Raw genomic sequence first — 27,188 nt, 5'->3', positions numbered from 1 at the left:
AAAAAAAAAAAAAGCTAGACATTGGAGAAAAGGTGCAGTCACTCTTGGCCGGGTGTGAGTTTGTGACAAACACAGACGGGGATTGTTCCCAGACATGTGGACTGCGAGCTATAGCTTATGCTTCTCTTTGTCGTTGTGGTTTTGCTCTTCTCTCTAACACATAAATGCTTGAGAATCCTATTGTTATTGCTCGGCAGAGTAAGACAGAACTGTATACGAGGACACTGAATGAAGTGAGTGAATGCATGCCTGGTGGGTCTCTGCACTGTTAATTCAGTTATATGGCTGCTCTGCAAAAGCAATGGGACTTAATTGAATGTCTCACCTAGAGCAGTGGAGGATCATGTTGCCACTAAATCCGGTTTGAGGTAATGCCGCACTTTATTGTGACGATGAGTGCTTCCCCAGGGGTTCAATTACAGCTGAATCTAATTGAAGGGGAACCAGGCAACAATGCTGCCCCCCCACCTGTCCCTTTCCCTTTTTGTTCTTCATAATCAAAGTCTCCGGCATTTTAACTAAGTCGGATTACCTTGGGAAGTCTTACTTTTGTAGACCGGAGACGAACAGCTGGTGGCAGAGGTCCACAAACTCATTACCTGGGTTTAAAGCAGAATTGCCTTTACAAAAGAGTGTAATATCCCCCATTAATTGTCCTTGTAGGAAGTCAATTAATTAAGTTAAGCTGTAATAGACCGAGATCTTCTTTTGCGAGTCAAATAAGTCTTGCACATGTTAAAATATGAGTTATTGAGCTGTTCCAAAAAATAATTAGGTATTTACAAAGTGATTGATACTCTTATTTGAAGCGTGAATAATTTACGTAGTGACCCAGCTGAAGTGTTACAGTTATGGCCAAAACTATCATGAAAGATACGTCAAAAAAACAAACCCCTGGCTGAAGATTATATTTGTGAAACTCTACGTGAAACCCGTAAAAGAATCCCCATGAAAACAAAACACTAAAGAGAGATGCTCCAGTAAGGTGTTTTGATACAACTGGGCACTGATCACCATCTCACAGTTCATTAACCATGAGTAAGAGACCCTGTCAAACAAGTTGCCAGTCACTAACACTGTCTTCAGGGGCTTCATTAATGAAAAAAAGTGCCCGGTATTAATCAACTATTTACTTAAGAATGTGCTGAAGAAAAATTGATTGATTGAAGCGTGTATTGGTGCAGTAATACACCTTGGTCAATTAAACAAAACCTGATAATACATTATATAACATTAGACTAGAGTAAAACAAAGTGTGGTTGGTTTCTGTTCTTAACACCTTTACAGCTACTTAATTAAGCTATCCAATTAAGCTTTTTGGCTTATATACAGTACAGTTGTGGAATGTTACCGAGTACATTTACAAGTACTGTACATGAGTACAGTTTCAGGTACTTTCATTTTTCTAGAGTATTTCTGTTTGATGCTGCTATATACTTTTTATAAAAATGTTGTGCTTTTTACTTCACTGCATTTCTGTGGCAGCTAGTAACTTTTATTTTATATGCAAAACCTGTGATAAGTTTATAACATGTATGATGTATCGTTATCACAATACCCCAACACTTAAGGCCGGATTAACCCCATGGGGGGCCGCCGGCAAATGTGAGGTTTGGTCCCCATTCAACAAGTCCTCCAAACCATTAAACATTATACGACCCTCAGGAGCTTTTCATGAATTAATGCTCCTAGCAAATAGCATAAATATGAACCACAGGAGCATTTTCTGTCCTCACAACTAAACCAGAGAAAGTAACATGTTACAAGCACGTTAACGTTGTGAAAAAAAGATTTGGTTTAAAATCAGTACATTTGTTACGTGACTACACTACCAAAAAAGTGAATTAGTTCCTTTTGTGCTGTACAGTTTAATCAAAATTGCCTTTATCTTTGTACTTTTTGTAAACTGGACATGGCCCTAGGATTCCTAGGTCAAAGTCCTGTCTGTTCCACCCATCTACCCCCCCTTACCTGTCTCCCTTTGCTGTCTTTGGCGCTTGTCGCTTCCTCACTATACTTCCTGCTCTGCTCCAGTCACAATTACTATGGCCACTAGACAGCGCGTCACTATAAATGCAAATAACCATCTTAATTACTGCTTAAGCAAAGGACTTATGGTAGCGTTGTTGAGGGGAGGCCAGTCTCTTGTTATTAGACCTCCCAAACCCTGTGTAAGCTTGGTTATAATTTGATTAAATACTGAATTATTTAGCCTTTTTGTCCAATGACCGTTTATAATCAATTTCTCAATTGATAATCGTTGCAAAGAGTATATAAAGTTAAAATGCAGCTTGCATTTACCAGCCACAACATTAAATTGCTGCACAGACAGTTATAAAACCTATTAATATAGTATATAAGAATATAACCCTTACACAAGCCATTCTGCATTATTACTTTAACTTTTTATGCTTTAAATGCATATTGCTACATTGACTTAAGCTTAGCATCGGAATACCTGTCAATAATAGACAATCAAGATTTTCTCAGTAGCCTAGGGAAACACAGCCTTTGCTTAGCTCTTTAAGTGACTTCATCCACACTTAATATACCAGCATATTGTGAAATATAAGGCTAAAAATCTGTCTATCCAAAAACATCCCCCTCATTCCCAAACTTGTCAATAAATCTCCAACCCATTCTGTTGTTTCCCTCTGAGAGAAGCTTATTTATATGTTCACTGCAGGGATTCCAGTCATTTCAGTTTCAATTCATCAAGCTTAATAGGTATACTTGAAGGGGCCGGGAATCGTGCTGCATTACTTCTGACCATTACTTCTTCTAAGTTACCTAGCTTGCAGTAAAAGTGCACAATATATTTTTCAGATAATTGCATCTTTGTACCAAAAGAATACTTCAAGGTTATTAGAAACCGTAATGGAAATGTAACAGGGAAGAAATGGGACATTTGTTTGTCACCAGAGGGCTTTTTTGGTTCTTTACACAAAAGGACACTGTAAATGGCTCAATACTGGTTTTAGGTGAGCATTTGTTGCTATTTCTAATGACTATATTGTAAAAAAGTCTAAGCCATGACAATTTGGATCGGACTCTGGATTGGATTGTATGTGGACACTCATCCAAATAGAGAAATAATTAGCCATGTTTAAAAGGACTTATGCCAAGTGGGTATAGGGAGTTAAAGAAACAGAGTCCCCTGAGTTTTCTCCCTCTGTGTCTGTCTGTGCTTGCACCGCTGTAGCGTTATAATCAGAATTGACAGGTCCTGCCTTTCAAATACCTCCACTCAAGCATGCATTCTCACCTTCACATTACCTCCATTGTCGACCATATCAAGTAAAATAAATAAACATTTACTACTGTGCTGAATAGACAGGAGAGGGAAACGTAATGAGACAAAGCAGTAAGATCGTAACATCTCTCTCCCTGGAGGATGAGATACTGTTGAACGTGATTAATAAAAGGCCTTAAATTAATTGGTGTCTTCATTGTTCGGCTCAGACTCAAAACTGTAATGTGATGTGATTTAAAAGGTGCAGAAGAAAAAGCAAACCGAGATCCTTCTCTTTTGATTGAGGGATGAGATGTAATCCTTTTATTTTTGCAAGACAGAAGTTGGGTCGTGTTTTCAACTATCAGTGGATTACTTTGATACTGGGGAAAAAAAATTAAAAGTTGGAAAGGATAATTTTCAAGCAAGAGCTGAAGTTACAAGGATTGTCCAATTTAAGAAACTCAATCTTATACCTCCATTTACCTTTTTGGAGAGAAGCATACCACAGCATTTGTTTTCCTCCTTTTTCCAGACCCCAGTAAACTAATACCAAACACTTCACTTGTGGATGCTGTGTTGGTTCATCAAAAGCCCAGGCACATCGTTTGTAGTCTTCTGATCTCCCCCGAGGCTCGTCCACCAGACACAAGAGAATGATCTGTATGCAGAATAACAATAAAGTTAATGGTGTTCAGATGCTGGTCTTTCCTTGTCTCTCTCGACATCTCACCGAACACTTGGATGGATGCCGGGTGGCGGTTTCCAGGTCACGATTTGTAAACGATTGACCAGGTTTAGCTGGAAGGTGAATAACGCCGCCTGTTCTTTCATAAATAATGTGTTAGCTTGTAATTTGCTTGACATCCTCTGCAGAGAAAATCTGCACACATCTAAAAAAATAATGATCAAATCAAAGAATAATTAAATAATAAAAAGCAGAACATTCATTAACAAATCTTCTCCAGTCACGTAACTAGGAACTCCAGTAAACTATTTTAACTAAGGAAGTCCATCTGTCTAACACAAGACGTGTTCAAGTTGGTTTGTACTCTATATGAACTTGTGACATGGTGAGAGGTCCTTGTGTGGGTTGGGAAGGCAGACGCAAGGACACTCAGCAGATGGACCCCACTTCAGCGCAGCAACAGGGTAACTGGTGGGGGGGAAATGGGAGGTCCAGCAGGCTTGAGGACCCCACAAGTCTATGGCATTGGCCATCATCTCACATACCCAACCCACGCTTACTCACAATCCCTTGTCTTGTTGACAAAAGTGAGAAACTTCACACTAGATCTCAGCGGATGCGGGACAGGTGGTGAGGAGGATAGAGGGAGGTGAGGAGAGAAAGGAGGAAAAAAGAGGCAAGAAGTGAAGGAGATGCTTGCATGCACAACCATCTTGGCAGTGATATGAAGTTGGCCGTCTGTAACTGTTCTCTGGCCTTACAACAGTTTGGCTGAATCGCCGACTCGCTGGCAAAAGCTCAACTCGCTCCCCAAAGGTGACAGCAGACGCTCAAGCATGGTGGAGCATTGACATTGGTGTCAGATAACCCACTTGGAATACAAGTTAGAGGGACATTCTGTATATAATTCTCTTTATGGCTGACACACAGTTTCAACACCACATTCTTTAGTTTTGGGTGAGTGTTACCTGTTGGATTTTGGTTTTGGTGGTTCAGCCTCAAGTTGATGAGAGAGTGCTTAATTGGTCCATGGTACTTACTCCAGGGGGTACCAGGTGAGATCCTATAGCTCAAATAATATACTGTACATATACTGTACATAAATGAATGAAATACAATTATGTTTTGTATGGAAAGAAAGTAGTGCATGGAAATATGAGCAGAGAGGTTTAAACAGTCAACTCAAAGCAATACATAATTGTATGAAATACGTTACCTAGATAAAACTAATGAGTAAATAGAAACACAGCTTTCTAAAAGTAAAAGATAAACAGAGAAATGGATATCTAAAAGTAATGCATAATTGTATGAAATATCCCACATAGCTAAAAGTAATGAATTGTTAGCTAAGAGTAATGGATAACAATACATTCTCACACCCACCTCGTAAAATAGAGATACTTGGTCCGGTGCCTTTGTTGTTGTTGACGTTAAAAGTCTCCTTTAGCGTCTTATCTAAACACGCTTGGTCGGGACAATTGGCGTCTCTTTTGATGCTATCAGGTTACGGAAAAGGTCGTGGGTGTGCTGAATGTTCCGTGACACGTGGCAATAACGGGACGGTTAAAGAAGAAAGCGACTTTAGGAAAGGTGCCACGCGGGAGATGAACCCCGGTCTCCTGGAGGAAAGTCCTGTGTTTGACCCATCCCCTACCCCAACCAACCTCCTTGTGCGGAATTTCGGCCTTACATACTACTTGCTTAACCCTGTGTAGCTGCTTCTCTCGCCAGTATGTTATACAAACACGGCGAAGGGCACCTTTTTTGTCCCTTTAGACGCTGACGGCCACTGTCCAAACGTCCGTGTTTTCCGAGTTTGGAGTGAGAAAGGGTTGTGAATAAACAAATAGTTAGCACAAGGTTATGGATAACCACTGAAATTAGTTAGCTAAAAGTAATAACAGAAAAGTTATGTATAAACAGAAAAGAAGTGGAAAAACTAGAACTTAGTTAGCTAAAAGTAAAAGATAAATGGTTGAAATAGCTACACAAACGGATAGACAGTTGAAATAATCAGTTAAAATTAATGGATACATAGTTGAAATGGCTAATAGTATTCAACAGTTTAAATATTTAGCAATAAAAGTAAGAGATAAATGGTGAAATGGAACTACAGAAAGTGCTGCCACTCCAAGTGGTAGCTAAACCACAGACTATAATATTACTTCATGGGATAATGGCTACTGAGAGTTATTCAGAGCATCGCGAGGCAAGAAAAAGTGAGTGTTATGCAGCGATGAAACTTAAGTTGAAGGCACTGAAATAACTAAAGTTTAGGAAAAAAGGTTGTGGTTTGTATTTAAACTCCCAAGGAACACACATTTCCTTGGTGAAAGTCTTTCGTTTTCCCTGGAAAGTGAGCTCCACTCCCTGGCTTGAAAGTCCTGTGTGTTAACACCCACCCATCACCCTGACCACGTCCACACACGGCCCGCAGCAAAAAAAAGGGGAAATCATACAAATTACAGTGCTTTTCTTTTCGTAGCTTTTCCTATGTATTGTTCATGAGAACAGACTGAGTCTGCGGCCGTGCTTGCTTTTCTTTCCCTCAATCAAACAATTTGTATTTGACACTCAGTTTCTTATCTAGGAGATGACACAACAGGGTAATTCTCCTTACCTCAGGCCAGGTTCTCAGATCCAATAAACACAGTTCCCCATTACCTTTTGAAGATGGGATTCCCTATTTAGCACAGCCAGAAATTGGCTTTGTGTGGCGTGCCTAACAAACTTATCAATGGCGAACACAATGAAGGTGTAATTGACACATTTCGAGGACAGTCGAAACCACGGGTATCAAAGGCCAAGCAGCTACTGATCACACCCTTACAAACAAGCACTTGTCATCTACCCACATTACCATTACATTTATCTGCTTGCTGAGTTATCCTTGCTGAGTTGTAGCCACTGTTTTTGACCCAACAGGTAGAGGAATAGAGACAATTTCAAGACAACTAACAACAAAAAATAATTAATTAAATAATCTAGGTGCCCCTCCTTCCTCTTCCTTTCCACCCACCATTACCACCACCAGCCCAAGGTGAAACTCTGATAATTGGTCATATGGGATGGGGGCTGATATTGCTCTGGCAAAGCCGCTTGGTGTGTCTCGGAACAGGCCATTGACGAAGCCTCTGCCATCTGCCCTGCTTTTCTACTCTTCAGCACATTCCGACAAAGATTATCATCACCTCTAATTTATGACACTAGTGTCTGTGTGTAGTGTCAGTGTTAAAATGGCATGTGAACTAATCACTCACTGATTGCACTGCGCCTTTTAGAACCAAGAATTGCATCTATGATTTATAAATGATTGGAAATTAATGTTGTTTCGTTGATTTATACAAGGGTAATTGTGAGTCTTGCTCCACTGTGATTTAAAAAAAAAAAAAAATGTTATTCCCGACTGCTTGTTTAGTGTTCCTCCGAGGTTTCTCCCTGCCATTCTTTGTTCTGTGAGTTATGGGGTTCAACAGGCTACCATATGGACAGTAAATGTGGTTTCTGTCACTGCAAAACTCTTTTACACTTTACTAGCGCTTTGCTTTCTTAATCATGAGTGCCATTATCATTACCGTTGATGTAGCATTTTGTTTTGGTCGTTAGATTCAGGGCTTTGCATGATTAAAAATAAAATATACGGCACGGTGCAATCTGCGGCGTCTGTTCTGCCTGCCGAACCAGCAGTTCTGCCTGCATTGTTATTGCTCTCATCAAACCCTACAAATGTATATTTCAGACATTATGCCTCCACTGCAAGATCACAGTCACATGGCAGTTTTATCACCCGGTTGGTGAACCCATATACATATTTTATATCCCTTAAGTCAACAGTATTTGTAGCACCTTAGAAGGCCTAGTAGAAAGTTGGCTTTACAGCAACAATGACGTTGCTGGTGTTTTCATGTGTCCACCTATAGATCATGTCCAAGATGCTCATTGTTGATATCTGCCCTGCTATCATATCATAAAAACACTAAACGTCCGGCTGCTGCATGGATACTGCAATGCAGTCATGTGTCACCTGTGCACCACTCTGCCTTAGACAACATCCAATTTTGTTGAGGTATTTTCAGCCATTGCTTTCTTTTTTTTTTCCTTTGCTATCTCCCCTTCCCACAATTTATCTGAAGGGTTCTTTGTGGTGGGCTGTATGGGCAGACTTCGGGCTCCATAAATCCATGCAACGAGTAAATTAAAATATCAACTCAAACAGAGCGACCAAAGTGAAAGGATTATGGCACAGAAATTCCACTTGCGGATGAAGGAAATGAACACTTAAAAAGGGCAGGGGAGAAAGCCTTGTATTCTCTTGGCAGAAGTGCCTTACTGCATGAAAAAGCAGGTTATAATAGAAATAGCAGTGCCTTACCACCTTCAATCCACTGTCTTCACCGTTCCCACGCATTGAAATAGAAAGCTGTAAAATGTTGCAGCATTTCTTTAAACCACATTAGTTAATTGGTTGGGATAAGATGTCAGCACAGTGTGTGGCAAAATGATTGTCTCCCTAAATAGTAATGCGTTTCACATTTCATGACAATTATTGACAATAAGAAAAGTTAAGCTGAATTCACATGGCGGCACTAATGAGATGTCATCGCCATCCCAGCCGCTGTGGGCATGATGGTGAGACAGAAACCTTAGCAAGCACTCTGTTTCTTCTCACTCTTCACAAAACTGGTTAATGGCTCAAATGCAGAACCCAAGTGAAGCAAGGAAAACAAGAGACAAGACTGATCGGCCGTATTCATAATGTCTGAACACACTCTGTTTTTCTTTAGCATGCAGCACACACCCTTAATATTTCTGCATTTATCAGTGGAGACCACTCTCCCCAGAAAGACAAGAGGATATGCAAACGACCCTTGACAGAAGGCATTTGATATGCTAAGGGGTCCCTATAAATGGTATTAACTTGGCCAGGTGCTTTTCAGCATATGAATAAAAAGGGATTTGAGAGAACAACAATATTCAGTAACTGAGAGAAAAGGTGTCGGAGCCGAGACTGCCATGGGAATTGTATAAAGCCTAGTGCAACTAAGGAAAATCCACAAAAATATCAGCACTTCATCTCTTAGGTATCTACATGCTGGAGTCAGGAGCTGCTCCACTACAGTCTGCATACAAATGTGAAATTACATTTCCCCAGACTATGGAATCCAGAGCCAGCAAAGCATGTTCTCAACACACTAACAAGTTCCTACGAATGCCCTTTGGATCCTAATATTTCTGCTCTGACCATGTGTTGGGGGAGTTAATGAAACAAATCTAAGACTGCCTGTTTCTTCTGTGTAACCTAATACACACCGAAAAGGTTTGCCTTAAGTTCAATTACATTGTAGCCCAGCTAAGAGCGCCATTTGGTCACCTTTTGTTCCTTCCAGAAATTGAGTGCCCTTTCTGATCTTTTACGTTACAAGCCTTCGTGGCCCCACTACCTCACACCAGGTCCCTGTCAATAGAAAATTACCATCTAACACTTGCTGCTTTTGTCTGATTTAAGCGGAGGTCGGAAAGTCAGGGCGATTGATCCAGGGCATATATCAATAACACAAACTCGAGATACTCAGCACTTTTTGGAAGGCTGCGCTTCCGTTTTAATGAGTGGTCTTGAAAACGGAGACGGGGCATTTGGATTCCGGCAATGGGGCGTTCAGATTCCCCCTCAGCTATTCACTGATGCATAAAAACATGTATCAGTTTTACATCCATGTCTTAAGAGACAATGCACTTTGCTGTTTGTGCAATAGCTGGACATTTTGATCTGGAGATTAATGGCTTCTCTCTTGCTGATAAAGGTGGTTGGTGAAAGGGAGATGCAAAACCAAACATTGACCATGTTGTCTTTTGCAATTCAGTCTACGTATGAACATGTGTTCGTACCAAAGGAATTCTGGCAATGGCCAAGCAACATTGATTAGAACAGGCTTTGAGTTCATTTGTTATGTGAGAACTTTATAAAACATGCTGATATAGCTAGTTTGAGAATGACCGATGAAAACATATATGAGCGTTTAAGATGTCACAATGATGTGGCCGTGCCTTTGTAGTGGTTGCTTTGACACTCGATGACAGGCTTCCTATTATCATGTATTCTGTGGTCTCGGTTGCCATTTTAAAAAAGCAGCTGAAGACTCACCTATTTAAACTGTCTTTTGTCTCATGTTTGTAAATTTTGTGTTTTTAAGTTTCACTTTACTGTAATATTTCTATCGCTCATCTTATTTTTAGCATTTTTTGAGTCTTGAATGAATTAATAAAATCTTTATTTTGAACGAATAAATGATTGAAATATATATATATATATATATATATATATATATATATATATATATATATATATATATATATTTTACATTCTGTAAAAGGTGCTTGTGTAAAACTATTATCAGAATTTTTTTTTTCTATTTTATTGCGTTCCAAGGCATACACTGTTTTACACATCACAAAACACAATATTTAACCAAACAACGCCATAAAATACTTCAAACACATCAGTCATTACGAAGAATAGCTGCATTTTTATTGATCACTTTCACATTCAGTGCTTAGTGTACACTAAGGCCTACTTAGAACCCAAACTCTGATTTAACAGTTTGACAGACTGAGGAGCAAAAGACTGGGTCTGTGCAGTATAACCTCTGGGACTCCAAATCTTTTGTTTGATGGCAAAAGCTGATATTCCTCAAATAAAATTTTTGAGAGCGGTCTCATATAATACAACCAGCCAGAGACAACATTCTGTTGAACACATACTTTACAATAAAAGCATAGTTTTAAGCTAAACAGAGAAACATCTGCAGCAAACAGCGATTCCATACTGATTGGCAAAATAATAACCGGATGTGTGTGTTTGCTTCAAATGACCTCAGTCTCCTATGGACTCACATGCGTTGTTGTGCCTTTTTACAGATGTAATCTTTATTTGCACTCCAAGATAAAGCAGTATCCACATAGATGGCCCAGTATTTATAGGAGGAAACTTGTTCAATCTGTACTTGAAATGAATTCGTTCTAAGGTTTCCATCACCATAGAGGTTAAGGCTAGAGGAGGATGATTGCTGAGTAATTTGGACATGCCTACTTTGGAAAAGGTATTATGTGACCTCATTTCAGTGTCGATAGAACACTGAAAAATAAGTCGCCACAACAGGCGCACGCTACTTTTTTACAGAGTGAACACAATTTGAAGAATGTGAAGTTTTTAAATGTATGAAATGACACAAGTGTTATCACTGATTTCCCATGCTGTGCTAAGTATCCTCTGCTGCACACCTGCATATCTGTAAGGGTAATGCAGTGTAGATATCCATGAGCATTTTAAAGCTGAAGGGCCACAGCTGTGGCCCCAGCTCATTTTGCTTTGAACACGGGATAGAACAACCATCTGTATATCTGCAACCATCTGAAGCCTCAGGCTAGGGGTCCACTTCATTGATCTGATGCACACTTGGGGGTCACGGATCACAGAATCCATGTTTTCTTTCAGACCTGCTGGTGCGAAAGATAGTATGGCTGGCCCATCCATGGCAGCGGCACAGTAGGCATGAGGGATTGCCCCCCCCTTGAGTTTTGGGAGCCTATGGCCTTATTAATTCCACCACCCACTGGGTGAATCTACACCATTATAGCCAGGGATTTGGGCCCCTTTTAGATCTCATATCTTTATTTAGACATTCTAACAACTTACAATCCCCCCTTCACACAGCTGAGCACTTAATCTTGTGTTAATAAATGAATACATTATTGGGGGGTGGGGTAAACGTCATGTTCCTAAGATGCGGCATTTTCAGAAGTGCATTTGTGTGTGTGTGTGTTTGTGTGTGTGTGTGTAATGTGTAATGTGAAGAAACTGGGGCTGTCTTATAGAAAGTTCCAAACCCTAAAATCCAGTCTGATCTGTTTGATAACCATAGTTATGTAATTTTGATTTAGAAACTCCCAGATAGACAACAGCTAGACATAATGACAACACCTTTTGGCCCAAAACACCTTCTGCCTTGTGCTTCACATGACCAGAGAACTTAAAGCAAAGTTGTTACTGTGGTAACCAGTGGAGAATTCTGTTTTTCACCTATAAAAGAAAAAATTAATTTGAAATAATGTGAACCAAATTCCACCTTAAACACATTGACCTTCACAAATCTAATGAAACAGTTCAAATTAAAAGTAAATTTTAGAAGAAAAAACAGACCTGTCTGTAAGATATCACATGTTACAATAGAAATAGTGTCCAACAACAACATTGATTGAAGATGCAAATTAGGAATCCATTCATTGATTTTAATTAAGCACTTTTTTGGCTTTACAAAGCCGGAGATAACTGCTGTAATGATGACAGAAATCCCTGATGGGATCTATAAATTTCAAAAGACATAATCTTACTGCTTTTTAGTAATTTGGCTCATGTCCATGAAAAATTAATATACAGTACCCCCAGTTTCCACTTCAACAACATTAAACACAGACACATCTGTGTGCGCGCACACACACACACGTACGCGCATGCAAACACGCACACATGCACGCACACACGCACACTTACTTTCCTCAAGGGCATGAACAGTAGCACACAGGAGAGGGGTGTGAGGAGCGGTGTGGCATATTGCTAGGACTAATTTACCAGCGGCTAGGGGAAGTGCTGAGTGGACACAGCTCGGCGGCTGATTCGGGGCCAGGGCTGGGGCCCCTAGGCGACAGACAGACACCGCCAAGGAGCTGAGGCAGCGTAAAAGTGTACCTCACACGAACACTAAAACACACATTCACACATACTGTCTTTGGCTTTCACACTCTTGTCATTCACTTCCTTATTAAAGAAAGGCGGGTGTATGTCAAGGATATGCCACCCCCAGGTGCCAGCTGCTGCTCCTGTCAATACAACGTGTATTTTTTCTTTGTATTTGTTTTTTTCTTCCTTTTTTGACATCTGTCGTCTTGCTCCTTGTGCATGTCCACGCTGTTTCCCCTCTTAATGACAAGGGCATCCCATAGCGCCAGATGGACCTCCCACCTAGCCAACCTACATTCCCTTCACAAAAGTTGATCTTGTCACAGTTTTTAAAAACAAATGGCATTTTCCCCCAAGACCTTTGCACAAACGGATTCTGGTTGTGCAATGTCGGAGACTATTTTAAAACTCTAGCGGCAGTAAGACAAGTGCTTAGGGACCGTCTCCAAATTACAACAACGAAAATAGATACAACAAACTAAACAATGTAGTGTCTCCAAACTTACCTCAATTGTGTGTCTACTGCTTGCACTACAGCACATACTTTTATAAAATAAGTTAAATTAATAAATATTTTGTTGTATCTCTTTCAGTGTTATAATTTGCAGATGGTCCCTAAGCACCAGTCTTAGTGCCACTAGCGGTAGCAGCAGTGAGCAGAAGCCAGCAGGCAAGTTATTTAAACAAACTCCTGGTGGACTTACAAACTTTCCAATCCAATGTTTTATGAGTACATAACCTATTTGTACTACTGCAGAACGTTTGGTATCATTTCGGCATTATTAGTGGGGTAATTTAGGAGATACACAGTTGGTTCCATTAGTGCCTGCGCCAAGCTAATCAGCTGATAATGGTAACCCACCCAATGTTTGACCCAGGTGAAAAAAAGCTTCTGGGGGTTTGTTTCGCTTGAGGTCATGGTGCAAAGGACCCTAGAGTGAAATTACTCCAAACCATCACTTTAAGATAATACTTGATGTTCAAAGTGTGAATGTTCTGTATGTGTTTATGTATTTGTTCTTTTTTTGTAGTTTTGATTTCAAGTTTTCAGACTTTTCTGGGTTGAGGTCAATGCCAGTTTTATGAATAAAGACAAAACTTAATGCCACCAGCGAGACAGGCTACATTGACCATGCCTCCCCCTGGCTCTGTTCCACCTCTCTGACTCAACACCTCTTGGAAAACCTCTAATATATGAAACCACCCCAGTTTTGTACCTCACTCCTCCCACTGCACACAGTATTGCTTGGTGCATGGCAGGATAACTGGCAGAGGCTCAAGACTGTAAGTGGATATTTTAAAAGTAATTTTCCTTTACATACCATATTGAAACATAGCTAACTACATATTTACTTTACACCAACTTCAATATGTGTACTACGAGTATGTGATAACTGGTTTAGAGAACAGAACAGCATACAAGTTTATTTAGTTCTTTTAAACTTAAATAATAAGTATGAAAACAACAGCAAAAAAACAGCAAAAAGAATGCTTAATTTATAGTACACTTATAAATGTTGTTGTGAATGGGTGAATATATGAATGTGAATAGAACTTTTGAATACATATTTTCATTGATTATAGATTTATTATCCTTGCAGACTTATTTTGTGGTACTTCGTTTAATTGACAGGATAGAAAAGGTACACAGGGGTAGGAGTATATAAGTTTTTCTCCTGCCTTCTCATTTTTGCATGTGTAAATGGGGGTGTTTAAGTACCTGAAATAATGGAGCTTTATTTTTGTTTGTTATAAGTTGTCTTATTACTATTTTTATTTACATGTTAAAAATAAAGATATCAATCTAAAAGACGGCTTCGTAAGACTTCATGCACAACATTCTTCTATGAGTATTTTAAAAAACTAATTTAATAAAAATATAATAATGAGTACAAATACTTGGAGTGGAAGTCAGGGCCTAAATCCCTGACTTGCGTCTAACATAAGCCAACTAGTTTCCAGATTTCATCAGATTTCATCTTGAAGCAGACGTGGTGACCTGACTCTTAATTTGTCACTCATCAAACAAAAGAAAAGGAGCAATGAGATCTTTGCTGCTAGCAAATAATGAAAATTACACTCTCAGCTGACATTGTTTAGATAATTTACGCAAATTACTAAACTTTGCCTATTTCAACACTAATTTGTCAGAATGCAACAATAAATTATAAAATAGGCGTATGAAATGATTGTCAGGTAGTGATAGAAAACAATACATAAGTAATTACCATGGCATAATTATAAGCGTTATAAAAGACCATAATGCACTGCTTAATACAGATGTTTCTGTGATAATGGCATTGAGTGCCTGGAAACAGAATGATGTAACCATGCCATGGCATCACATTAGAGAGGCTGATTTCCTGTCTTTATCTTCGCAGTGTGTTGTCGTACTTCATGCTGAGCTTGTAATAGCCGCCAATCCTTGACCCTGAATACCAATCAGTTCTTTAACTGTGATGGCACATGTTGCTTTTTTGCATTTTAAGTCATGTATCCATTAATTGTTGAATATTCCTCCCCGCTGTGTGCCAGCGCTCGCTGAATTTGAGGAAGTAGATCCCTGCTGTCATTGTGATGATAAAGTGCAGTTAAAAAAACAACATGAAAGAGACTGTACTAGCAGATTAGACATAAATGCAGCTTTAATTAGTTGTGAAATGGATTGTGTCGGGTCAGAATGTACTGTACGGATTCTCAGTAGAGTCTCGGGTATTTTACTTCAGCAAGGTGTTTGGTATACTAGATCCCAGCAGCATGAGGAAGGTTGCAGATGGGTATCAAGGGCCTGCCTCAAGCTTCGTTGGTCCAGAGGCAGCCAGCCTCTGATCGTTGCCTCCCACCTTGAAGCTTCAGCTTGTACGAACCCAGGGCAAATTGCTCTCCGGGGCAAGGAGAAAAAAAGAGACATATGCAGAGATTCTTTCTTTCTCTTGGTGGACCAAAACATGCCACTGTCCTCTTCTTCCATAACCTACGTACTAGGTCCCACTGTTGGATACACAATTCCGGAATCAAAGGGCGAGCTCCAACATTGATCTTCTCCCAAATGGAAACTCTTCTAAATAACAAATATATTACATTTTTTGCAAACAAACAAAAGCATGATAACCAACACTGGGCATGACTTTGGTTCTTTCCAAGACATTAAGAAGCAACAAACAAATCCAAGGATAAAAGAATTTCCGATTTGGACAGAAGATCTCTCCACAGAGAAGGAAGATAAGATGGATACATAAGATCATCTACTAAAATCAATCCAAAAAACTATGAATTATTCATGCTTCTTTTCCTTTGGTTAATTGAAACAAATTTCCTGTTTGTGGTTTTGTTTGTGACACATGAAGCTTGTTACTTTGTTCCTGTAAATCCTGAGTTAAGCTCCATGATTAGAAAACATTCTCCTCCTCTATTTATGTTTGTTATTTTGATTTTGCTCAAAAGATCAGAATAGAAGAAGCAAGGCTGCTATGAATAAAGCCAAGTGGCCTGGCTGGAAACTACCACAAGACCCTTTGGAAATAAAACTTTCTAAAGATCACAAGATAATTTCACAACAGCCCAGCCATTATTTTGATAAATGGACACTAAGTCTGTCTTTAGCTGGTTGTGTGAGACGGATTCACATCATTATCAGGTGCAATCATTGGTTAACAATCCATAGACTACACATTGATCAAACCGCACAAAGCATCAGCTCCGCTTGTTAGTCACAAACTGTCACCCCAGGGATCTGCCTTTGGGAATCCACAGCCCTGAGGGTGAGACACTCAGCAACATTTGGCACAGCCCATTTTTGCCCTGACACATACACACAATGTGGCAGTTTGCGTGAGCAACTGCTGTGTACAATCAAGATCAGTAGAGTTGTTTGCTTGCATCTAAAAGTAATTGGTTAACATTTACACAATGACCTACTGACAAAGTGGCCTTGTCAGCTAGTTTCAGCTGAGTCCTCCCCCTGTGGGACTTTATTGTGGTGGAAGCATGGTAGGCATCTTGCCTAAAACCCTCAAACACAGCATCTTAACCTTTTTCCTTTGAGGAACAGGCTGCTGCTGAATGCACAAAAGGGGCTTGACATTAAGGAAACTGAAACTGCTGGCATCGGAGAGGGCTAGGTGACGTGGTATGAAGACCTTTCACAGAGGATTGCGTCAGCAGAAGTTCTTAAGTGTATAGCCCAGACCTTAGAGGTCGGGATAATTCCACTGCTCCAACACTGTCTTCTTTCACACCAGATAAAAAGGTTAGATACCAACTGTGAGAGTGCAGGTGGCTGCGCGCAGTACACAGCTACATTAGTACTATACTGTATATAGCTGTTGGCAAATAACACACATGATGAACACATCACTACAAAGTATCGTGGATATGACGATGTCATGAAGGGAGGACAAATGAGCATGCAATTGTGAAAGATGGTCACATTGGCTCGGTTAGACTTAAAATTACACTTTGCCCTTTTAAAACAGGGGTAATGTTTAGTCTAGGATGCACAACAGGTTGTTTAAAGGTCCCATGACATGGTGCTCTTTAGATGCTTTTATATAGACCTTAGATGTCCGCTAATACTATATCTGAAGTCTCTTTCCCAAAATTCAGCCTTGGTGCAGAATTTCAGCCACTGGAGATAGTCCCACAATGAGCTTTCCTTAGGACGTGCCATTTCGGGGTATGTAGCAAATTCTATGGGCGGAAAGCAGAGAAAGGGGAGGTAACCTTTCCCCTTATGACCTCATAATGAGCAAGATTCCAGATCGGCCCTTCTGAGCTTTCTTTTTCTCAAAGGCAGTGCAGGATACCCAGGGCTTGGTTTGTACCTATCGCCATTTCTAGCCACTGGGGGGCCATAGGCAGGCTGGCGGAACTCATATTAATGTTAAGTTTAAATGACTGAGTTCCTGAAATGTGCCTTTGCTGATGACAAATCTTAAATTATTAGTGACTGTGTGATCAGTGGTAACCAGCGCAATCACCTGCTGAAACAATCAACACAACCATTGATACATTCACTGTGGAACAATGATCCCTTAATATGCCAAAAAATTGCACCTTCATTTAATATTGTTTAGGATGGTAGTCCTGAGATCCCTTTATTTGCCCATTAATAACAAAAGACAAGACCCAAAGCCCATAAAATTGAATCCACAATGATGCCTGACATTAAAACCAAATTGAAAGCTGTCTCACGTTTAATGTCTGAATAAATGTTAGAATTTCAGTCAAGACTGACACTCGATCAATACTGTTTCACCCATTATCCAAAAGGGTGCCAAGGATAGAACTTCAGTTGATTTTGATATTTGGAAAAAAAATACACTACTTAACTAGAAAGAGAACCCAGGCCTTTTCATGACATTTTCATTTATACAAGATTTGTCCAACATATTTGTCTGTACATGTAAATAACGTTTAAGGAAACCTTTGTGTTCATTTAAACCAAAGATACCATGTCCATGGCAAACCGTTTCTTGCAAGTTTTGGAGGACCACAAGGTGAAATGCATTGCAGGCAAAGACATTTCAAACAGCTCTCAACAATGCAATATTGTAAAAAGTTGTTGTCACTTACCAACATTAAGTTCCCACCAGTCTCAAAGGAGGTGTCAGCACACCGCTTTAGTTGTAGAAACGGCAAACATGAATTGTGCATCAAGGTTTTCCTCTAACTGAATAGATTGCTTTGAAACGTTTTGTTTTTTTTAGACTTCAGTTTCAGTTTATAAGGTTCTTTGGACATCCATTTGTAATTTTTATGTTATCATTGAGGTAAAAGTTTAAACTCTGTATTTAAACTCTTAAAACTCTTATTAAGGGATCTGAGTTCTTCGCTTCTTCCCTCTGGATAATTTGTGCATTTCCCATCCACTCACTAAGGGAAGTTAGTCTCAAGTGTTGCAGCTGCAGTGGCTAATTTATGTGAGCAAAATAAATGCTAACACATTATTTTTATGATGCTGGCAAAGCAATGTTGGGTTACAGATATGAAACTCCAGAAATGCTTAAAAAACAGTTTAGCAAACAGGTAGCTACCATATGCTAATGTTCTGAAATACAGCATAGAGTTCCCTCATGGTAAGGTGAGTTGTGTAATTAAACTGGGCTGTAATGAGTCCAACAGTTGCATTCATAACTTAGTGCCAAGGGACAGTACAGCATCTGGACTTCCTTTTTAGTACCTCGGTCAGCTCCTCTTCGAATGCCGGTCAGCTATTTTGGTAGCCTTTCAAGTCCATTTTTACTAATTAGAAGCTAATCCACCATGTGCTTTAAAAACACAAAACAATTCTGTGAGGCTACTTGTACTAATACATTCTGTGCAATCACACACACAAGTGTGCTAATACATGCAATGGCATTCACACATACACACACACAAACACACATACACACACCACACATTGGTTCTCTTGCTCACACAGGAGTGTGCTCAGTGGAACACTTTGAACCAGTACAGCATCATTAGCGTGCTAGGTTGCCAGAGGCTATGGGAAAGGGCTACCGCACACAGCTCCGGCTGCTCACAGTGTCTTCCGCAAAGCCCATGAGGTTCATTACAGACACGCAAGCTCCAGCAGCCAGCACACTGTGAACAAGAGGAAAGTTATCATGGCAATAATTCAACTGTCTGTATCTTTCACTCAAAAGGGATTTCCTTGCCTTTGCTTTTCTTCCTTAGGCTCATTTAACAAACGGCAGGGGAGATTCTCAAGGCATTTTGTCATTATCTTAAAGGGAAAGGTACCATTGGAAATAAGCAAAATCGACACTCTAACCACTGAATTGGTTTGTACCCTGAAGCAGAATGTGTTTGTTGGCACATATACACAGACACTGGCACAGAGGTGGATATTAGCACACACACTACAAACACCTACACTCCAAAACACACCCAGGCAGTTTGGATTAAGCATCCACAGTGTACTTTGGGTCCTCATCTATTAATGCTGACGGCTGGCTTCAACACATAGGTAAAATTACAGTGGAATATCATTATCTCAAGGCATCTGCTGACCTTGACGGCCATAAAGTACAGCTTCTCTCCTCTCCTCCTCTGAACAGGAGAACAGAGCGGTGAGAATAAACACATTGCCTAATCCATGCTGATGTCAGCGCTCTCGAGAGATGAAATGCAAAAGCAATGTGCCCCCCCCCCACCCACCCCCCAGCTCTGTTCTCTCTCTCTCTCTCTCTCTCTCTCTCTCTCTCTCTCTCTCTCTCTCTCTCTCTCTCTCTCTCTCTCTCTCTCTATCGCCTTTCCTATTTTCTCCCCTCTCTCGCCGCCCTCCCATCTCAAGAACGGTGTCACTTTCACTACTCTCACGGAAAAGTGCTGTCAGCGCTTGTCTCAAAGTGCTGAGAAATTTCAGAAAGTCTCTCGAAGTAACCATCGGCTTGTCAACTCTAAGTGGTACATATCCGGTACATAGCAGCCTTGGGAAGTCTAAAAACTACCACTAATGGGGCTTCTGCAGAATGTGTTCTGTCCAACGTCCAAAAACTCGTGGTGAAGACTTTATTTTTGCATTTTTACTTTGCTGTGGCTAAATCTGATCTAATATTAACCATAATTAATTTGGTTCCTTTTTCAGTCACTAGCAGTGCTGATTTTATAAGACACATTCTTTTCTGCAAGTCAATAGTTATTCTTTATATTCTATTTCCAAAATCATTTTTAAATGTTTTAAGCAAGCCCACACAGTGTTTGTTAACAACCATTAGTGATTTAAGCTATTTTTAAAACTGTCAACAAGCACCCTCTGTACCCAACCTAACACCAATGAGGTTGTGTTTCTCTCTGAAAGTGGATGCTAGCTAACATTGCTCATTCTTTCAAGACCTTTTCTTTTCGCTAGTGGTCAAAACCTTGTCAGCTTTTGCACACACACCATTGTGTTCATCCCATATTGGACAAAACCAGACAGTCAACACTTACAGCAACAGGTACCTTTGCCCTCTGTATGTTACACCGTTATTCAATTATGGACACAACGTAACAGACAGAGCTGCAGAGTAATGTGAGTTTTCAAATTACACATGTGACTTAGCAGGGGCCAACAATGTTAACCCCCAGCTGGTTTACTGCCTGTGTAGCCATTGAAATTGTTACATAACTACAGAAAAAAAAATATATAAAATGTTCTTTTTTGTCCAAATTAGTACAAGAGTCAAAACAAACACTAAGGATACACTGAGTTAATTACAATATAATTATAATTGACAAATAATGAATTTCTTACATTTTAGACTGTAAAAATATTTTATACTAACATTCCTTACACTAGTGTGTTGCATTTTCTATTTGTGTATAAGAATGATTGTATGTCACGGGGGTCACTTGACAACCACCCACCTGTAAAATGCATGTGTCGCCCCGCCTTTGGAAGACTTCCTGTACACGCCAGCAAATGTCACACCATAATGAGTGAAGGATGACTGGCTGAACTAGTGCTTTTATAAATCTGCTCATGCTTTGGCTATGTTTCAATCTCCTAATAAATTCCCGTCTCTAAATGAAATTAAATGGGTTTTAGCACTCCTACACCATCTATATACTTTTCATTACCCCACAGTCTTTCATAATCATTAATTAGTTTGAGTGTTTTATGTATTTACTGTGATTTTGATGAAATGCCAACGAGCAAATAAGTAGGGATAAAGGGGAGGGAGGAAAGGGGGGAAGAGAAAAAAAATGTGTGTATTTGTCAATTATGTGCTAGCATGGTGTCTTGGGCAAAAGAAGCCAAGCTTGTATATTATTTATCGAAGCTAACAGACGTAGTTCTAATGCAGCGAGGAGTTGAGTAATCATGGCCCTGGGCATCTACAGTACAGTAGATCCCAGACAGGCCAGGGAGCCATTCATGCCACAGTAAATTTTCTTCACTATTTTGATATTAATCATTACTTGCATTACTAATGCAGATTTCCCTTTTTCTTTTTCCTCCAGCCCATGACTATCAGTTCTGCCTCTCACTTTCTCTCCTTTTTCTTCTCTCAGTATGTCTGACTTTTTGTCTGACGCTTCACTCTTTCTTTTGCACCTCAAATGTGTAGACAGACAGTCACAAGCCTGTCAAAACCAACTGTTACAACAGAGCGAGGATTAATGAAGTGAAAGAACATCAAACACCTGCTTCATTTTTTCCTTTTATTCATCTATAAATGTGCGACTATTTTTATCTTAGCTGAAATGCTAATTAAAAACGAGATGGAAAGGTCAGTGTAGCAGTACCTCAGGCAAAGAGTAAACAGCAGAAAGCCACATTCTCACATGCTATCTTTTTCCCATTGCTTACTTACAGCACACACTCGTACAATTATTTATGCCTGCTAACCTGTTCCTACTCTCATAAATGACCTCCCGCCCACTCTTTCATTCACATACAATGCACACGTCTCTACACACACACCCTATCCCCGCTACAATTCTCTCATGTGATAGCGTGTTCCACTCCCTGAGCACCTTTTCCTAAAATGGCCCACTGAATAATGCTCAGAGCCTCTTGAGCTTCTGTAATACCACTTCTTTAGCTCCCAGCCACATAAAGGGGAGATGACTATTTAAAGACCCTCCAGCTTTAGGAAGAAGACCTGAATGGCATATACCCCATGGACTGCCTTTTTTTATTGGCTGTAGGTTCCCATCTCCATGTTCCCCTGATGTCTGTTCCCCCTCCTCCCGACCGCCTCCCACGCTCTGATATTTCACCATTGCTAGACGCCACATTAGAGGAAGCATCGTTGTTCGCCCTGCTAGCAACACATGCCCTCGTCTCTGGATGATAGGAGAGGAAGGGAGGGAGGGAGAAATGATGAGAGGGGAGTCAAATGATCCATAACATATTATTCTGTCATTTAAAAATGGCGTTATAAGGCAAGTTGCCTCACCAGCACCTAATGCTCTGCCTTCCCTGAGGACCCTTAGGTGGCATTTTTGGCATGTTGTGTTCTCCGATGATTCATTATGTAGTTAGAAAACAAAAACTACTAATTGATGGGTTTATACTGCACGTGGCAAGCACACTAACAAAAGCATGTACATTTAGAAAAGTGTTTTTTTAAAATTAATAATGGATTGATGGATTTGTGCTTTTAGATACTCTAACAACAGCTACTGTAGGTGTCTTACTCAAGGACACCGTCACGGATGGACACTCACTTGGTGCCGATCGATCGTGTGACCTTATGGTTCAGGGAAAAAGCTTTCTCGCCACCTGCCATCCTACAACTGCCTTGTACTTTTTTCCCTCACAGATCCATAAACATCTGAGGAGGTGAACTTAAATGACATCTAATACCTTTACGTGATCCTATTACTCCGCCACATAACATTGGCTTCCACAAATGTGTGTGAGCTGTAGTTTCAGTGATCCCATTTGCACTAAGAATATGGTGAAATCTTTCAATGTAATCCTCTTAAAGGCATCCTCTTCATGTGGCAGAAATCTGTCTGATCTTTCACATTCAGCCAATCAATGGGTGTTTCCCCGCCCATCTCTACAAAATAAAAGCATGAGCTTTGAGCGTTTGAATCTTCCCATTGACAATGCATACACAATAAAGTTCAAAAGAAAAACTCCAATACTCTAATGGATTCCTTTGTGGTTCCTGTCCGGCTCTCAAGTAGATCCTTCCATCTCAACGGGCTGAATCCAATCATTTGTATGCGGCGGTTGAGTTTTTGCTAGGCTTCATCCGACACTGATCGATGGAAACGGAGTGTGAGTGAGCCAGGATTTCTTGTCACTCTGCAAATTAGACCTTCCGTCAGCAACTTTGCCTGTTTCATCTCCAAGCTTATGTTTGGACAAAGCAAAAAAAACAAACCATGTGTGGGGGTTGGTAATGCATACCATTTCAAGGCAGACAGGTTCCCCATTGAAGTTTTCCACCTACACACATTGTATACCTAGACGGTGAAAGTAGATGAGTGGCAGGGCTTAGAAAGTAGAGGAGACAGTGTTTACAGTTGCCTTGTAAAAAGGCTTGAATATGAATGTCAGCCAAGGTCAACAATGTTTTTATCTATCCTGTTAGGCAGGTGGATGAGGAGTCAGGGTGGGTTTTTGCATGGTAAATTATTCTCAGTTGTCCCAGTTAATCCTTGAGCACTGAGGTACAGGCAGATGCAGCCACTGCCAAAAAAGCACATCTGTGCTGCAGAAGAAAAAAAAAAAGACATGGAGGGAAAGAGAGGATATTCATTGCTGTGCACACAGTTTTCCTAGGTAGGTAGATGTTTCTTGGCACTAGTGGGTGTAATTTAGAGGGGGTATGCATTGCATATTACAGAGTCTTGGATATGGATTGGTTTGTGGGAAGTAAGCAGAAAAACTTTAGAGATGCTACTTATTAAGATTTGAATGAGACATATATGTGTTTCAAAGCAAAAAGAGCTTTGTTTTGAACTTCACTTTTGAAATACTACATAGAGAATAGGCATAATACTTATAAGGTTCATGATTTTTATTATATACATTTTTAAAGGGCTGATTTCTCAGGAGAAAACCCCAAATGTGTGTAAACCATTTCTTATGAATTGTGCAATTAAGGCAGAAAAATATGCTCTAATCTTGCCTCTCCTCCGCTGTAGCAATTTTTCTTCATTAGGGTGTGTTTCATTTTTGAAGTTTATGACTTATCATGCTACAAACAAGTAATTTCAGTATAACCCACTAGGGACTGCACACATTTTAATCAGTGCTAACCTCAAGCCTTGACATGGAAAACTCATCTTGCATCATTTATTTCTTCTATTTCTTCAAAGATGAATGCATATTCAATATTCATTTGCGTTATTGTCTTTACCCCCACAACGAATGATAATCAGCGCTGTTGGAAGGAAGTCGAGGAGCCGAGACGTATGCACATAATGGCTTATTCATGAGTCAATACTGAATGTAATTTCTTTATGCACTGCGGTGCTGATACTTGGGGTCTTTGTTGTCAGAAGCAAAGTTGTGTAATGTTTATAATCTGTTAAATATTGTGTACACATTTGCATCCTCTGCTTGTTTGTGAGTCCTTGTAGCCACATTTGCAGTAACAGTGCAACAGTAGCCAATTGTTGTGCTTATACGTCTACTATAGTTTCCATACCTGCTGCAATTTTGCTAATAATAATATAATAAAGTGTAAAATCTGTTTTGAAGCAGAGCTAGAAAAGTGCATAAATGGCATAATTTGACAACAGTAAAAATTATTGTGTGAGGTGATAAAAACTACAAAGAATTCAACAGAAAATTGTAATAAAGCACAATGAAGAAATAAAAACACCACAGAGACAATAATCAGAAAGCTTGTATTAGGCAACTTTGAAAAATCGTATTTAAATACTGGGGGTGTCATGATTCTCCAAATCCTCGATTCGATAACATTTCGATTCGAAGGTTACGATTAGATTCGATTCTCAATTTTTACATACATTTTGTTTTTAAAGCACAGGTTGCTATGCCCTTTTTAGACTAGATTTTTATGCAATAAATCTGACCTCTGTTTGCAATTTACCACACTACATTGTCAAATTTAAAACATTTATCAACAACATAAATTATGTTAGAATGACTTATAGTCAATTGGACATAACAATTTAAAAAATAAATTGGACAATAACCTGCCATCTAGTTTCTCTTGTAACTGCAGTCTCCTTCACAAAAGATGACATTCTAGTTCACAAATAAACAAAAACAATAAAACAGGTTCCAGCATGTTAATTAAATGCATAAAACCGGTGTTTTCCACCACCAAATGAGGTCACATGTCTGCTGCTATAAATTCTCCTGAGGTGTTTGTTATTGCATTTGCACAAGTTTGGTTACTTGGAAGTTTCATCCCAAATGAAGAGGGAAGAGTAGTTTGTGTTATTGTTGGTTTAATTGATACATCTATGTTTTTGTGGTGCCTGCGGAGATGCGCTGCCATGGCAGTTGTGTTGCCAGTGGAATAGTATGGTTTACGCACATAATAAATATACAGTATTGGGGGCGTGCAAATTGATGTGGGCAGACGCAGTCCCTCAGGTCTGCTCGCGTTCATTGTGCGCGTTCATCATACCTAGTTTAATAACTCCGGGTTCAGCTGCAATATTTTAAACCAGGATCTTTTAAGTGTTCAGGCTGGTAAGTAGATGCACCCCAAAAAAGTTATTTGCTGAAAAGATATATCCTTTTTTTGCCATGCAAAAAATCCCATCTCTAGGAAAAGATTTTCTGGGTCAGAGGGGTCCAATTCCATTTTTTAATTCGATATTGTGAATAAATTTTGATAAATTTCAATAATTGTGACACCCTTACTAAATGCTAGTTTAATCTCCTCAGGCAAGGAAAGCAAATGTTGTCCTGTTGGTCTTCTGTCCATATGGCCTTAAATTCATAATGTTTCTTACTGAGAATGACAGGCACCCAAGAAAACTAACATTTAATTACCATAACCAATGCAATGATAGCTGCTAAATAGATGTGTGGATTAAACAAGACACTTTTAAAATGCTTTTAAAAAAGTAATTCTTTTCAGTTGTCAGAGGCTGCTTTAAAAAAAAAAAAATGTGTGGCCAATAAAGCCTAAACTATCTACAAGGCTACATACATCTTGCAAACATCATCTTTTTTTTTGATTTGGGTGAACTGACCCTTTAACTCAACTCACTGCTGATATATACATTAAGAACACCAGTGGCTCTCATCAGCCCATCTGTGGCTAGTAGAGCAGCAAATAGCAGGCACTTAAATTGTTTTCAATGTGTTAGGTCAGCTTTAATTGCAGGGATGCCGAGGGAAAAGAGGCATTGGAATATGCTGGAATGTCGGTCACTTGTAGGCCCTCTCACCCCAGCTGTGTGAGCACATGTGCAATCCCCCAACACACACACAGACACACACAATCACAAATATTCACACAGGTGGAAAGTGTAGTCCCTCACGTTCCTTTTGACGCCGTGAGATTTGCCCATCCGTGCCTGATGCCATCAGTGTACGCTAGAGAGAGCTGTGAGCATTTTGTCCTGCACTCTGTTTGCCACAACTCTCCCCGGGTGCAGCCTATTGATCCGTCCCTTTTGCTCTGTCACCGGGAGACGAGGGGCCCTCTCATGTGACATCATTCTGCCCCAGCCACAGAAGCACCATGCCATTTAATGATAAGAGAGGATACAGGAACAGAGAATATTGTTCAGAAAGCATCAACTCAGGTGTAAAAATGCACAATACATAATACAGTAGGTATAGAAAGAATACATACAAACATGCATGCATACCTACATAAAGAATATATGCATATACAGAAATATTTAGAAAGAAGTCCTAGCGTATTGCTAGCATGTTAGTGTGCAAGCTACAGTCATTTACCCACTAATCCCAATTTCACCAGGTTAATTTGGTGTGCCATTTTCTACTCTGACCAGACCTCTATTCTATTTCCAGGGTGGCTTAAATACACTCATCTAAACGTGTGCTATCCTGCTATATCAAAATGTCTAAGAAATCTCTTTTTTTGTACATTTTACCACATTAAAACATATACATGAATAGAGGA

At 39.8% G+C, this 27,188-nt stretch overlaps 1 long non-coding RNA gene across 1 annotated transcript in view; it reads right to left on the bottom strand.

Annotated features, from left to right (window-relative positions):
• Window positions 1-13,626, bottom strand: part of LOC116669413 (uncharacterized) — a 19,880-nt gene extending 6,254 nt beyond the window's left edge. The window contains exon 1 of the long non-coding RNA XR_004326776.1: window positions 13,344-13,626. This is a non-coding gene — a long non-coding RNA (uncharacterized LOC116669413). The remainder of the gene's footprint in view (window positions 1-13,343) is intronic.
• Between the last annotated feature and the right edge of the window lie 13,562 nt (window positions 13,627-27,188).

Source organism: Etheostoma spectabile, chromosome 19 (genome assembly GCF_008692095.1).
Source record: "Etheostoma spectabile isolate EspeVRDwgs_2016 chromosome 19, UIUC_Espe_1.0, whole genome shotgun sequence".
In the NCBI taxonomy this organism is placed as follows: Eukaryota; Metazoa; Chordata; class Actinopteri; order Perciformes; family Percidae; genus Etheostoma; species Etheostoma spectabile.
This window is presented reverse-complemented; position numbering and strand designations above follow the sequence as displayed.